Raw genomic sequence first — 12,432 nt, forward strand, 5'->3', positions numbered from 1 at the left:
TCATATGCAGTCTTGACCACCAAACAAGTGGCCAAGTTCATCCAGAACAACATCATCTGCCGGTATGGGGTACCCCATGAAATCATCAGCGATCAAGGCTCTCACTTCCGGGCGGAAACCCAAGCTTTGCTGGACAAATACAAAATCAAACGACATCGATCATCCCCCTACCGTCCCCAAACTAACGGAGTGGTGGAGGCAGCTAACAAGACTCTTGTCACCATTATCAAGAAAATGCAAGACAACTACCGCGATTGGCTGAGCAAACTCCCATTCGCACTCTGGGGATACCGAACCTCCATTCGAACACCGACAGGCGCCACACACTTTTACCTAGCATATGGTGTGGAGGCGGTTCAACCGGTAGAGTTAGAGGTTCCTTCTCTACGCATCCTACTGGAGAGTCAAGTCCCTGAGGCGGAATGGACCCGTCAAAGGTACGAGCAACTCACTCTTCTCGACGAACGGCGACTCAACGCCTTGCACAACGTCCAGCTATACCAACGACGTATACAACAGGCATTCAACAAGAAGGTTAAACCCAGGAATATCCGCGAGGGCGACTTGGTCCTCAATTCAGTTCGAGCACCGTTACCCGTCGATCAGAGGGGGAAATTCAAACCCAACTGGGCCGGGTCATACCTGGTCAAGAAAATACTTTCGGGGGGCGCAGTGAGACTGAGTGACCTAGATGAGGAGGATTTTACAAACCCGACCAACCTAGACCAACTCAAGAAATACTACCCTTGAACCATAGCAACCAACGACCTAGCCTAGTTTTACAACTAGCAACCACCTTCGACCCTTTTCAAGTCAAGTTCCTCATCGTGTTCTGATTTGAAATTGCATGTTTTATCGAGTCTAAGCTGCGGCACCTTGCCCATTTCAAAGGTCCTTTGATCTGTCAAAGGCAACATCCATTTGCACTAAAACAAAAAAAACCCCTTGAACTACGAGCATGGTTTGATTTCGCCTCTTCAGGTGGATACGTAGGCAGTCCCTCTTATGCATGAGGGATACAACCACAAAACCCAAACAAATTCACAAAAAAAATCCTGAACTACGATCATGGTTTGATTTCACCTCTTCAGGTGGATACGTAGGCAGTCCTTTCTTACACAAGAAGGATACAACCATTCCCACAATCAAAAAACAACCATCGCCATAATCAAAAAATCCCCATCAAAAAAAGAAAGGGAAACCACTCCTCTTTGCCACAAAATACAAAAATAAGCCTTTCTCCCTTTCCACAAAATCCCACTTTCCCAAGTGCAAATGTTTAGGACGATTCAAATTGAATTGCTTTTACAAAATGGATGGAAGAAACAAGCGTTCAAAATTCTTGACACAAGCAATCCTCTTATTTAATTAATAATGGGAGGGATTACAATTTCAACAACAAATAAAGCTCGACGAGTCTACAACTTGTCAAAGCTAAGGTGTCGACTAAAATACCTCACATAATAAAACTAGCACAAAACACACAATAACTAGCTAGTACAACATAATAAAAACTCACAACACTAATACAACGTAATAATAAAGTGGGTAATGGAGGTCTTCAATCTTCCATTTTACCCTTGCCTTTTCCTTCGGGGTACATCTTCCCCTTGTTCTTCTTGTTGGCTCGCCTAGCATGGATTTCCTCCTCGGAACGGATCCTCAACGGATCTAAGACGGCGACGGCCTCCGGTCTAGCACAAGACCCCATGTTCGACCCAAAAAGGGCCAATACACGGCCCACCATGTTCTTGGGGCCGGAACTCCTCCTCTTCAGTGGTCTCATCACATCCGGGCTAACTCCATCAACATACCCCTCGAAGAAGGCACGGTTGGCCTTGCCAACCTCTCGGTACTTCAAGTCGACAACCTCGTCCTTACGAAATTTGGATCTCTCTTCCAAGGACGGAGCACGTGACCACTTGACATAAGCGGGAGTCACCCATGTCGTAGCAACGGGGTTTGGTACCTCCCAAAGCGGCCGAGTGGCCCACCACCTTTCGAAGATCTCCACAAGCTCGGAGCTCCGGAAAACATTCTCTTGGACAAGGGTATCTTGAGCGGGCACCTTTTGTTGACGCCCCATTTGCCTCATGAGCCTTTCGGGATAAATGAAGGAAACAACCTTCAAACCCACCACCATCAAAGAACGAGGACTAGCACCCGAAGCGGGCAACCCCATGAAGGACTTCAAGTGCCACCATGGCACAACCCAACGGATGTGAGGACCACCCTCCTCCACCAATCTCGCGGCCCAATAAGCTTCGGTAGAAGCAAAACTATCCGGGTACAACTTCTTCCTCATGGTAAGGTGACGGAAGGAATAAGAAGAAGGATTAACCGGAGGCTCTACATACCTTAGCCTCTCCAAAAGCCACACTTGGAGGATCCTTGGGGACCCAAAAGAGGGAGCTTCTCCACAAGAGCCTTCCTTGTCCAAAGCTTGGACGATCTCTCCAAGCACCAACCATGACGGATCTCTACCATGCTCCATTTGCTCAACCACATGAATAAGGGTCATGCTACCATAACATTTGGGTCCCTCCTTCTTCAAAACATCAACAAAGAGGTACACATGGACAAGGCAAAATGCAAGAGCCCTTCTCCTAGCCACCTCCGAGACATTAGCATCTAGTCGGTTTGAAAAGATGTTGATAAGAGCCAACATATCCACACCATGTGGAGCAAGAAGAAAGTCTATTTGGCTTGTTGACAAGCCCAACATGGAACGGAATTTCTCTTTGTAGCACAACCGAGTCAGAGGAAGCACCGGAACACAACCCGGCCACCCACCAATGGCTCCAACTTCTTCGGCAAGAGGACAAATCTCACCTTTCGGGAAAACGAAAACATGGTGTTTCGAATCCCAAAACCGAGAACATGCTTCAAGAAATGAAGGTTGCACCCTGACTTGACGGAGCACCAAAAATTGACCAACTCCTATGCAAATGAGTTGATACTTTTCGGGAGGCGACAAATCCCGGCACCATTGTCGCAATGCGTTCTCAAAAGCATCCATGAAATATTTTTGTGGAAGAATAAGAAGAAGTTTTGTCGAGATGTTTTTGTGTTTCGGATGATGAAACAATGAAGCGCAAACATCACTATTTATACAAACTGATCGATCGCGTTTTTGAAAAAAAGGAGAGCGCTTCTATCGCCAGTGCCGCGCGCCTCTTTGAGGCTTCCCCAGGATTCCCGCTGTTGACTTGTCTCTTTCAACTTGTGTTTTCTCCTGACAACTCAAACCTCCCGCCAGGACGCTCGCACCTCTTCGGGATGATCCAGAACATTTTTGTGTTTCCTCACAGTCACATTTCCTTGTTTTCGCGTTTTACGAAATCCGACACCGTTTCCATGACGCAGCTTTAAACATACGGATTTTTCTTTCTTTTTTAAGAGGGGAAGGGCTAGTCGCCCCGATCCGCGACGGATCGTTTCCATGTCAGTCGAAATTTTGAAAATTTTTCGCATTTTCACAATTTTCCATCAAAATAAAAATAAAAATTGAAAACACGACATCAGTTTTCCTCAAAATTTCAAGCACTCACAAATTCGAGTCTTGATCTCTCAAAAACCAAATATACTCGCAAAAATCCTTTTCTAAAATTCTTCCCTGACGGATTGAGTTTGAATTTTTCGAGTCACAAATCAATTTCAACAATTCCGATGCAATTTAATTCAAGACACGAGTTAATTGCTTGATTTTCAAATCGATTCCTTTCAAAATCCAAACGTGACAACTTGTCGCGGAATTTTCAAATTTCAATGTTAACTTCGAGTCATCGCGGTTAGTTTTGTTTTCAATCAAATGCTTTTACTTGTTCACGTTTATGCATATGTGCTACCTGTTGCCTGTTTTCTACACTAACGATGCAGGAACTGATGCAAAGCAAAAGGAGAATCGACAGCCGACAGCGCTCCTCTGAAACACAACACAAAAAATGCCAAAAGTTATAAAATGAACCACAATCCAAAAATACATATATACAAACCGCCTCACGCGAAATACATCGACACATGTTCGATACGGACAACTGACCGTACAAACAGGATCCAGTACAACCGTCTATCATACAGACACTGGCCTAAAACGACCGTCTATCATACAGACACTGGCCTAAAATAACCGTCTATCATACAGACACTGGCCTAAGACAACGAACTGGGGGCTATCCGCCACCTACCGAACTAAGCACTCTATATCCTCTCAAACAGAAAAGAAAGAGAGCAACACAAGGAACAGAGGTGCAACAACGGAAGCAGAGGTGGTTACCATGACGGTAATACCTCATTCCTGCTCCACGACAAAAAGAAAAATGATGCCTGGCAGACTTCGGACGACACGACAACCGAGGATCATAACTCAGCACGTTACCCCGACGTTGGCCTCCAATCAGCTGAATTCAAGAGTAAAAGAGGACCATGACAATGGATACTACCCCGATGTTGAACCCCAATCAGCTGAATTCAACGGCAATTGAAAGCGGCAACGTGGGATAAAACGCCCGTATTGAACCCCACTCATCGGTCATCCGAACCTCTGCAGACAACGACCAACGATCGATACCCGATCATTGGTCGGGCAAAGGCCGCCAGGGAGAAACACAACCAAGCCTGTAACAAAAAACAGTCGTCTCTTCCCCTCCAGGATCACCCTCTTCCTCTAGTACCTCCACGGCAGACCCCATAGGTCCAAATGATACTCTGCGATAAAAAAAAACAAGCAGAGAACGTCAACCGAAATTTCGGCATTATGACGGCGTAAAATGGACAAACCCAAAACAAACACAACCTGCAAAACAAAACAAGGGCAATCCCGCCCAAAATCCAACCAAACAAAAAACAATTCACAAAAAAACAAAAAAACAAAAAAAACGACTCTCCCCTCTTTTCAAGCAAAAGACGAGTCAAAACCACCACATAAAAATCGGCATTTCAAGACCTCTACAAGGTCCGCCAACAAACCAAAATACATTCCCAATGCAACGGAAATTTTTCCACGGCTCGAAAAGGCAATTCATGCGCTGATTTGAGCACAAGCCGGTCAAAATTCAAAAACGACCGCAAAAAGGCAAGCGTGATTTTATCGCGCCCCAAGGTGACCTAAACTACTATTAAGGTCCATCTCAAGGCAAACTGACTCAATTCAAGCCCAAACAGGCGCTTATTTCGTCAGACATAAGACCGTCACAAAAGGCAAAAAAATCCAATTTTGCCTACAATACCCAACAAAGGTCCACAATGGAAAAAATGATCTCTCCCGACTACAATACAACCTAACGGGACCCACTATCCAAGCAAATAAACTTGGCATTGCGAGATGAGACGGTTTCTCACCTCACTCACGTTTTTCGAGCATAGGGAGCGGGAACGAGGACCAAAATGCGAACTAAAAGCACCCCTATACTCCTAAACAGGTTTCTAACCTAATGCAATCATCAATTTCACTCGAAATGGGCTCAATCAAAAACGCCCAAATCAATTTTCTAGGGTAAAATTTCGCCCTAATTCAATTAAGCTAAAAGGCCAACAAATTTAAATGGATTCAAGAGGAAATACATACCTTGAGATGACATCGTTGTTGATGGCACGAATGGAAGAAAGCTTAAGGACCAACAATGGCGTTCTTGGGTTTATTTTGTGTTGAAGGTTGAAGACAGATGAGGAATGAAATGCAGCCTGAACTCGCGTCTTTTACAGAAAAAAGGGAAGCCCCTTTGGTTCGCAAGGTGGCTCGCGCCTCAATCAGGCCTCCCCTTGCTTTTTCACCGAAATTTGGGCTTTGGCCCAATCTCTCATATTAAACTTCGAATTTTCATTGACGATATTAAAGGTCGTCATTTTCTCAAAGACAAAAACAAATAGTGAAAATTTAAATTCGCTATTTTCGAAAATTTCAAACAAACAGCGATCAAAACCGCCAATTTCAAAAAATAATGGTGAAATCAAAATTCACTATTTTCCTTCAAAAATTTCAAAATAATAGCTGGAAATTAAATTCCACTACTTTCACCACACGTGTCAACGGCGGCACATAAACCGTCACTTCAATTAATAGTGAAGATTCCAAATTCACTATTTCCATCAAATGTCAACGGCGGCACATAATCCGTCATTTCAAACGTAATAGCAAAATTTAAAATTTGCTATTTCCTTCAAATACCAGCAGGGGGCTTCCTCGCGGAACCCGCTCATTTCAAAAACAGTGATAGTGAAAATTCGACTTCACTATTTCCACAGCGGCATCATGAGTTCGCTACTTTCAAAACAAGCCCATTCGACGCGGCTATGCTCACGGTCCATTAACCGACCGCCCCATAGCTGGCGAGCCTTTGTCCGCAAACACTCACGGACACATCCCGAAGATGCCTCGGGTACATTTCCTTATCATAGCTGGCGAGCCTTTGTCCGCAGACACTCAAGGACACATCCCGAAGATGCCTCGGGTACATTTCCTTATCATGGCTGGCGAGCCTTTGTCCGCAAATACTCAAAGACACATCCCGAAGATATCTCGGGTACATTTCCTTATCACAGCTGGCGAGCCTTTGTCCGCAAACGTGCAAGGACATATCCGAAGATGCCTCAGGTATGACTCCTTCTTATGGCTGGCGAGCCTTTGTACGTAGTCTAATGGACTTTAAACGACCCGCACGGACAGTCGACAGACTCTAAACTGTTCCCGAAAATAGGTCCTTGACTCATACCCTCGAGTCGCCTTGGCGTCGCCCTTCCCGACGGCAGGTCCTTGGCCCGAATCCTCTCGAGCCGCCTTGACGTCGCTTGGGTCTCCAGGTTGTAATCTTCGATTGACCTGGGGGCTCTACTTTGACTTTCGCCCTGTCCAAGCCTCAGTCAAAGTGGGGGCTCTGTAGATACCCAGTATCTGCTGGGACTCCAACAAACACCCGATGATTATCGGACTATAACATGTTTTGGAATCGCGGCGTTTGATCGACTGTTTGTGTACAACTTTACGACGGAAAACTTAAAACGATTTCGAAAATAAAACATTTCAAAACATTTCAAAAATACCTGGAGTGTTTAATGCACGACAACGGGGTCGCAATGACACTAACTAGAGTCAAAACTGACACCGGACCAAAAACCGACTCAAAAATTCAAATCCCGACTCCAACAACGAGTCAAACCGAGTCGACCACAAAAAACAAACATTTCAAACCTTCTACCTTAAGTTTTCCCGGATTTATGTTTGGTCAAGTACCAAACATATGACTACAATACCTAGGATAGAACAAATCATGATTGCGTTTGTGTGAAAGCGACAACTCACCTCGAAGACCCGCGACGTGGCTCGCGCCTCTTTGAGCAGCCCAAGTGGCCACGTCGCTCAAAACTCACACAACCACTCAATTTCCTATAAATACTCCTAAAATGCCCCCCATTTGAGACTTACTCGAGTGTCCGCCCCCTCTTTTCTCCCTTAAAATTCTCGACTCGACTTCTTAAGTCACAATCCGATGCGTGTTTACGACCTACCGATCATAAATACAAGCCTTACACATTGTTTGGTATCGTCATCGTGCATTAAATCACTTGACCGACCACTTCCACCACTACACCGTCACTAAACTTAAAACACTCTTTTTTACTTACCAAAACGGTTTTAAACCGAGTTTTTTCCGATCAAACGAGTTGTTACACTTACGTCGGTCACTCGCCATAACCAAACATGTAAGTATGAGGGTGTAAAAATCCTCTTTTATTATGTTTTCATTGGTTTCATGACTATAACATGCTAAAAAGTGCATAACATGAACCAAAACATGGGATAAACGAGCCAAAACTGATTTTTGGCCTGAGACATAAACCCCTTGGTTCGCCGGCTTACCCGCGCCTAAATGGGGTGTCCAGGTCAGAGATCAACCGTGTTTGTTCTCGTTATTTCCCTTTAATTCATTTTCATATTTGTAATCGGTTTTTACCATTTCAAATATTTTCAAACCCTTTTTATTCTATTTCATTTGTTTTAACCATAAAGCATTTTTCACCATTGGTTCCTCATACCATGACGGTTAAATCCGTGTTTCGGTGATAATATTTGGTTAATGACATTTAAAAGGTATTTTAAAACCTTTTATTTCATTTCTTTACATTTCCAAAATAAATATATTAGTCACCAACACAAAGTCATCCTTGGTTCTACATACCATGCCGGATTTTAACCCGGGTACGATGATGAGTATCGACTAATCACATCCAAATGAACTTAAAACAATTAGTTCATAATTATTTTCAAAAATATTCATGTCAAGTTTGTCAAATCGAACCCGACACCGAATATTATCAAAACAATGATGATTATTCGAGTCTAGTTCTTCAAATCAACAAATGCGGTCTAAACGACCCATTCAAATCAAACCGGGTTCAAATACCCATTTTTTTACACGTTTTATAACGTTTTTCGAATAGTCAGAACACGGCATACAACCGTTGGTTGACTCGCGCCTAAACAGGCCCTTCATTCCTCATTTTCAAAACCAGGGAGAAGCCCCTTATACCGCCGGCTGGCTTGCGCCTCATGTAGCCATCTGGTACAGGGCCTGTTCCCTTCCAGCATTAGTCTAGGACAATCCCGACTCCAGTTAGCCCGGATATAGGACGGATCAGATGACTATTTACTCGTTCAAGATCATGTGTGAAAAATGCCTTATTAAATGGATCACGTTATGCACCATAAACCTAATACGGTAAATGGGTGTTTAATTTCCGTCTTGCATGCAAATCAACCATTAATCCAACTCGACATCTTATACTTGATACTTGGATTAAATCAACCGACTTAGAAAGCTCTCACATGTTAGGTTTAAATTATTGGATGCGCATTCATGCATTTAAACCGTTTTATCAACTTTTGCATTCAGCCAACCAAGATCGATCAGGAGAGGCGCTACACGGGGGGGATTGGGTGTCTGATTAAAGGGCTTCCCAATACGTACCTTCACCTCTTACTCGAAACTTTGGATAGTGGACGACCTTATCCGGGCGTTTAGATTCATTCTAGAGATAGGATGCTAAAGAGGGACGATTTCCTTATCTTTAGTACCTATGTCAAACGCTGCTTTGTGCTTCGATTTGACCGAGGTATAAAGTGGATTTCGAACGGGTTCCAAGAATCCCACAAATTCTTGGTGGCGACTCCGAACATCTCTAATCGTTTCGAGACCCTTACCGAGACGAAACCGACCGATCTAAAGCGATCCGGTCGAAAGCATTTTTACGCCGCCGAGCGTGGCTTTCAAAAGACCGCTATACGTCCACAGATTGGCTTGGCGTGTAGGTGGCAATCAAATGGCGTGTAGGACGAAAGTTAAGTTAGTGGAAATCTAGGATAGAAATTGGACCGGAAGGACCTTTCCAGTATCCGTCTCATAGTAAATTATCTAGACTATTTGCAGTTGAGTCACTAGACTATCATGGTGAACCGAAATCCTGACATGTCCCCTCTCTATTGATCACTTTATTCACATTTTCTGCCTTTTACTACTCTTTCTTTACTACTCTTTCCTTTAAGCCTTTATTAGTTTAGAAGCCAATTTTAAACCCCCCATTTATGACCAAATAGACGGACCTTTAACAGATATCTTGCCTCCCTGTGGAGATCGACCCGACTTCCCTAGCTATATTAGTTAGTGCCAGTTGGTTATTTTTGGTAGGTACACGACTAGCCTGTCAAATTTTCGCGCCGTTGCCGGGGAGGCAATAGCCTTATCTATTTCTGTTTTCGTTTATTTTATCTGTCTCAGGGAATTTTTATTCCTTGAGACAGTTCTCATTTATCTCTTTCAGTGTTGTGTATGCCCAGGTCAAACAGGTGGGAGTTAGTTTCAGCTAATCCCGAGCCAGAGAGACTATTTCGGGATAGACTCCGTCTGCAAAGAGAACGTCGAAAGGAAGACTTGAGTACTTTCGAGCCCGAGCTACAACACTATCTATTCGCAGAAGACCAGTCTTTAGAAGAAGATAATCTCATTTCTGCCAACCAACCAGTAAAGATGCCGAATATTGCAAGTCACTCGGAGCCTAAAGCATCCTCTATTTCTAAAGGTTTCAACCTCCAGACTGAGGATGGTAACACCTTTGACATCCGACCGTCTTACATAAATCTGGTGGAGAGAAACTAGTATAGGGGTGTGGCAGGTGAAGACCCAAGGAAGCATATGGAGGTCTTTACTGATTATTGCTCTACTATTCCCGCTACAAAGGGAGTAACTCAAGACAAGATAAAGGAGGTGTTGTTTCCTTTTTCTCTGACTGACTCAGCCCGAGAGTGGTTGACCGATCTTGACCGTACAGCTGCTGGGATCACCAATTGGGAGACTCTCGCACTTGCCTTCTATCAAAGATATTTCCCTCCGCAGCGCACTAATCAGCTGAGGGGAAAGATTACCAGTTTTAAGCAGGCACCTGATGAGACATTCTATGAAGCTTGGTGTCGGTTCAAGAAATTGGTGAGGTCTCTTCCTCATCACGGTTTTGATCAATGGTTCTTGTGCAACCAGTTTTATAATGGGTTGTACGATGACCATAGAGCTATTCTGGACGCCTCATCCAACGGTAGATTTCAGAAAAATATTGATGATGATAAGGGATGGGGCATTATTGAGGAGATGACGACCCATTGTGCTGAATATGGGAACCCACGGGAATGTATTCGAACGATCCATTCAGTTGATAAGGCAGTTGTGGCTCAGCTGGAAGCCATGAATGCCAGGTTTGATAGATTGGAGCTGCAATCTGCTGGGGATCCACAGACGGTTCATCTGTTGACTAGACAGGAAACTGTCATTTGTGAGAGATGTGGAGGAGATGACGGTCATACTGCTATTGACTGTCTTACTGAGAAAGAAAAAGTCCTTGCCTTTCAGCAATACAGGCAAGGAAGAGGTTCTTATTACAACAACCAAGGGGCAGTCCATCCCAATTTGAGGTGGACAAGTCAAAATGTTCTTAATCCCACTCCTCCACCGCAGCAGCAGCAGCCATATGTCCCGCCTCATAAAGCTGAACAAGGCTTCCAAAAGCCTCCTTCCTTTCCTCCTCCGAATCAAGGCGCATCATCTTCAAGTGGGGTAAGTGAGCTAAGTGAGCTAAAGTCAATGCTCCAGTCGTTGACAAAGCAATGGCAACTAAGTGACCAACAGAAAGAAGCATCCATCAAGTCACTTGAAACTCAAGTTGCTCAGTTAGCCGCGAACCAGTCCACGAGAAAGCAGGGTCATTTGCCATCTCAAGCTGATAAGAATCCGCACGAGACGGAGAGTTTGATTAAATTGAGAAGCGGTCGTTCACATGAAGGACCAAATCTGTCAATTTCAGATGGCATATCAGACCCGAGGAAGGATGTTAATGACGATGAACAGTCATTAGTTGCTGAAAAAGAGTTAACCATGAAGAAAATACTCGATCGACTGGTTTCAGGGGGTCGATCGAGTAGAAAAGAAGCTGAAATCACTCGATCGAGTGGAAATTTTACTCGATCGAGTGAACTGGAAAATCAAGAGTTCGATCGAGGGGTGAAAAGCACTCGATCGAGTGAAATTGTTGAAGAAACTGTTCGATCGAGTGGTAATTTGTCTCGATCGAACACTGCTGTTATTGAAGACCTCGATCGAGAGCCTGCTAGTGCTCGATCGAGTGATATTTGACCTGGAAAGACTCGATCGAGAGGCAAAAAGTCTCGATCGAGTGATAAAGAGCTTGAACCAGCTGAGACGTTGGAAGAGAGAAACAAAGGGCTCGAAATTCCTATTACCGTGCCCTTCCTAAGGCGATTACAGAGCACGAAAGCCAATCAACAGTTCGGTAAATTTGCCGAGCTCCTGAAAAGCTTACAGGTTACTGTTCCATTCGCCGAGTTGCTGACACATGTACCCTCTTATTTAAAATTTATGAAAGAAATTTTATCACGTAAGAGGCATATTAATGATCATGAGACGGTAGCTTTGACCGAGGCAGGGACTGCCCTAGTTCAAAATAAGTTGCCACCTAAACAGTCAGACCCGGGTAGTTTCTCGATTCCATGTCACATAGGTACCCATTTGATTGATAACGCGCTATGCGATCTTGGTGCTAGCGTGAGCGTCTTACCTTTGTCCCTTGCTAAGAGACTTGGTTTAACTAAATTTAATTGCATAAATATGACCGTACAGATGGCCGACCGTAGTATATCACGGCCGTTAGGTGTCATAGAGGACATACCTGTTAAAATCGGGAGATTCTTTATTCCCGTTGACTTTGTAGTGCTTGATATTCCTGAGGACACTCACACCCCTATTATTTTAGGGAGACCATTTTTATTTACTGCTCGTGCAGTGATAGATGTCGGGGGCAAGACACTCACGTTTCAGGTAGGAGACGAGGAATTAATTTTCCATCAATCTAAGTCTCGTAGGGCTCCCATGCAAG

At 44.1% G+C, this 12,432-nt stretch overlaps 1 non-coding gene across 1 annotated transcript; it reads right to left on the reverse strand.

Annotated features, from left to right (window-relative positions):
* Positions 1-10,395: 10,395 nt before the first annotated feature.
* LOC141593199 (small nucleolar RNA R71) lies at positions 10,396-10,501 on the reverse strand. Its single transcript, XR_012521303.1, has one exon. It is a non-coding gene; the product is annotated as a small nucleolar RNA R71 (small nucleolar RNA).
* Between the last annotated feature and the right edge of the window lie 1,931 nt (positions 10,502-12,432).

Source organism: Silene latifolia, chromosome 7 (genome assembly GCF_048544455.1).
Source record: "Silene latifolia isolate original U9 population chromosome 7, ASM4854445v1, whole genome shotgun sequence".
Taxonomy (NCBI): domain Eukaryota; kingdom Viridiplantae; phylum Streptophyta; class Magnoliopsida; order Caryophyllales; family Caryophyllaceae; genus Silene; species Silene latifolia.